Below are 4,109 nucleotides of genomic sequence, written 5' to 3'. Positions count from 1 at the left end.
CTTAGGTGTTCCCTGGCTCCTCCATCCTCTTTCCTCTGGTTTAATGCTGACCACTGCTGTGAGGCTGTCACTGCTGGAGCAGTGACCTCTGTCTCCAGAGGTGGATTTGGGATCAGCACAGCCATGTGCGAGGCTCACTGACACAGCCCTTGAGCTGGAGAGGCTGCGGAGGCTGAAGATGGATCATGTCAACAGGAAACTTCAGTTATCCCACAGGCTGCAGAAGCAGCACCCAAGATGCGGTGCAGAAACAGGAGTTGCAGAGACCATGAATGATGCTTTTTGGAGGAGCTGGTTCGTGCTCTGGCAAGAGACACAACTTGAGTCCTGTGTCCCACGTCCGTGCTGTTATTTAGTGATCAGAGTGGGCTGATGAGGAATGACGGCTGCAAATGTGGTGGAGCCAGGCTGGGGAGACACCAGCAGTGAAGAAGACCAAAAAACCCATTATAGAGAAAAAGCCTGGGAGGGAAAAGCCGTCATTTGATGTATGGAAGTTGTGTCCACAAGGAGAAATAGAAAAGGGTCTGAATTTCGACAAGTTAAATGAGAAGCTGTTATAAAGGAAGCAGAAATGATCATGAAGGGTGACTTGCTGGAGGCATAAAAAGCAATGAAAGAGTCTTTACTCTCAAATAGGTCTCTGGCTGCTGTAGGGTGGGTGCTGAGCAGACGGCCATGGCTTGGGGACTCCTTCCCAAACAGGCACAGAGCTCCATGCTGTGGGAGAGATGCTTTCCCTATGCCCTGTTGGCAGAAAGCTTTGTGATCCAGGAATCTCCCGGGGCTGAGCTGCCTGTCCCTGTTCCTGACAGCCAAAGAGGGGGCTGGAAGGCAGCCACTTCCCAGGAGCTCATCACCCAACCCAGGTGGATCTCAAATGTTCACTAAAGGAAGGAGAAGGGGGTCCTGCCCGTCTGTGGCTGTACCTCAGGCACAGGGATGCTCCTGCCCCATCTCTTCCCATCAGCGTCTCCAGGCAGAAAAACAAGTTAATGATAAAGATCATTATTTTTTTAATTGCTAGAATTGTATTAGTTTAAAGGGATAAACTCAATCAGGGAAGCTCATTAATTTCTACCACATGGCTTATTTACACTGATTCTGTCTGCTCTGCCGCTCGTTTCACTGTCATAGGAATGTCAATTACCTTCTGAAATCAAAATCAATGTTTATTCACTGTTAAAGAGAAAACATGGAATGGTTTCCTTTGGCACACTGATGAGTGTGCTCCTCCCCAGCCCGATCCCAGGCTCCTGGCACTGGCAGCGTGTTGGCCACCCTGGGCACTGCGTTTGCTGCAGCCCCTGTGCTCTCCTTCCTGGGAAAGCCCAGCATCTTCCCAGGAGCATTTCCCTGCCATGAGCTCCACCAATGTGGAAGGACGGCGGGAGGGAGAAGGGAGACCCCGGAAGGCAGCTCCAGTGTATTACCTGATTACTTTTATAATGAGAAAACCAAAGCTAAACCCTTTGAGCAGAACGCTGGAAATTACCCATCATTTCCAAACTTTTTTTCTTCCTCCTCTGTTATTCAGAATTGTTTTGCTTTTCTGAACTGCCTTGTGTAGGTTGCACCAACCCCACAGATTCCAGAATGGGAGATGATGAGTCACTGTCAAAAATGTAGATTTTTTTTGCCTTTTTTTTTCCCCTTTCAGCAGTGCTGAGGAGTCAAGTCTGTGACACACGCTGAGCACCAGCATCTTGCTGCCTAAAACTGGCAGGCGCTGCCGGTCCACCCTGGTGCGAGTGCCTGGGCTATGCCCAGGATGTGTGGGGATGCCCAGTGTGGAGCTGGGTGCTGATCCCCCAACTGCTGAGCTGTCGGGGTGCACGGGGGGGGTCAGTTCTTGCACTGCTGTGTGTGTTCAGCCCTGTGCTCATGCTGGCCTTGCACCGGCGCCGCGGAGCCCACCTCTGCCACCTCCTCGCTGTTGTGCTCCTTCCCTTTACTTGGGTTTTTCCACTAGTTTCTTTTTTTTTTTCCTTCAACAGGGAAGAAAGTCCTTCAGAAAAGGCAGATCTGTGTAGGAGACTCTGCTCAGACACAAGCCACCACCGCAGGGAGGGGGAGAGGGTGCGAAGTAGAGATGGAGCCACATTATGCCAGGACCCTGGTGGGAAGCTGGTGTGGGGCTGCTGGAGCAATGGGGATGTGCTGGGGGAGAACTCGGTCCTGAGAGGGGGATTCGTCCTGCTGGCACGATCCCAGCATCCATCCCAACAGGAGAGAGCTGCTGGCTACGGAGACTAACACAGAGCAGGGGGCTCTTTTAATGACTGCCCAGGTTTTGCCTTAATTTAGCTGCTCTCCAGTGGAGTTCAAAGCAAACAGATGTATGTGGTGACAGCTTGTGGTCTGAAGAGCTACGAAACCGATCTGATGGAGAGGACAGGTTGGTTGCCTGGCTCCCAAAGGTTTTCCTGGCTTTGAGAGGAGAGCAGAGCCCTTCCCAGGGCTTCCAACACCGAGCAGCATCCTTGGCTCAAGCAGCTCTTCCAGCTGGGTTGCTCTGGGCTGAGCCAAGCCCTATGCAGCGGCCTCAGGTCTCTGGGTGATGGACACAGCTAACATGGACCTGAAACCCTGGAGCTTCACAGTCTCACACCAGGGACTTTATGCAAAGAGCCTCAGGATCCCTTGCAGAGCATGAAGCTGGGGAAAGGAAGGAATAAAGATGAATTTCTTTCCATCTCTCCAAGCATCTGGGAGGTGGGTGGGAGGTAAAAAAAGATGAGCCCTGAAGTTTTAATTCCTTGGAGATATTTAGGTATCTTGCTCTTGTTACTCAAGGGAGTGCAGAGCCTGAGCATCTCTTGAGGATGTGCTGCAGGCTCATCCCCAGCGCTTGCCAGCCAAGCCTGGACCTCTGAGTCTCCAAAGACTATTAATTTTCAGAGAGCTTACACCATAATGACCCTGCCGCTGCCTCCAAATGGGTTTGGTGTGACAGGGTCTCTTTAGGAAGGCCATTACTGTAAACCACAACTTAGGAGATAAATCACTCAAATTTATTGGGCACTGTGGACTGCTGAGGGCTGAAACATAACCTTGCCCCAGGACTCGAGGAGAGGAATTTGGTTCTCACTTTGGAATGGTTTAGCTCATCTTCCCCAGCCTGAGCCTGTTTGCACACTGAGCAACCAGAACAGTCCCTGGAAAACTGTTCCACTGGATGAGGAGTAATGAGATTTTTAAAACCATAACTAGAGCTCTTTAGTCTTCTGGCTCTCGGGTTAGGATTGATGTCCTTAGCCATATTTTCACCATCATGAGGCTCGCGCTTCCCTCAACCCCCTCCCTGGGGAAAAGGGCTTTGAGAGGAAAAAGGCCTGAGATCAGATCAGTTAATTGCCTTTGCATCCTGCACTAAATGCAGTGCAGAGAGTTTGTACATGGACATATGAATGAGCCAAAGCGGCAGCGACAAATCCCTGTGGAAGGCAGCCCTTGTCCAGGAGCAGGAGCCAGCGTTAGTCACGTTATTTAATGCACAGCGTGGGGATGCTCTGATCCAGTGGGATGAGAGGGATCGAAGAATCCTGTGGAGCAGGGGATGAAAACAGCCCTGCGGGAGGGGAAGGGAAGGCAAGGCAAGGCAAGGCATACCTTAACACATCTTGCATTCGCTGCTTTTGTGGTATGAGTTCATCTCATCCAAATTCAACCTGATGTTACCTAAAGGCTGCAGTGAGCCTGGAGCCATCAGGCAGAGCCACCCTGCAGGCACTGCACAGCCGATGCTCCTATCGCCAGCGCTTACAGGCGGGAAATGCCCTGGAAGATTTGCCAGGTGGAGAGGGCTTCCCTGCAGAGCCTGGGTTAAAGCGGCTCCGTTCAGCCGAGAGCTCTAGCTGAAGCTGGCGCAGGGCGGCGATGGCTGCTGCTCGGGCTTGTGGCCACTGCGAAGCACCAGGGCAGAGACGGCACCTCTCAGAGCAGAGCTGGGGTTGCTCACGCTGGTGTGGCCACAGCAGGGTGCCCCCAGCACTCCCCAGAGCAGGAGGGGTGGGGGGCTCCTCCTTGGTGATCCATGGGGAAGGTGCTGGAGCTGCGCCTGCAGCTGTGGGATGGTCGGGAGCTGCTCAGCTCTCAGTGACAGGGGG

This window comes from Nestor notabilis, unplaced genomic scaffold (assembly GCF_000696875.1).
Source record: "Nestor notabilis isolate BGI_N333 unplaced genomic scaffold, ASM69687v1 scaffold20441, whole genome shotgun sequence".
Classification (NCBI taxonomy): domain Eukaryota; kingdom Metazoa; phylum Chordata; class Aves; order Psittaciformes; family Psittacidae; genus Nestor; species Nestor notabilis.
The sequence above is the reverse complement of the archived record's forward strand: the minus strand, read 5'-3'. Positions refer to the sequence as shown.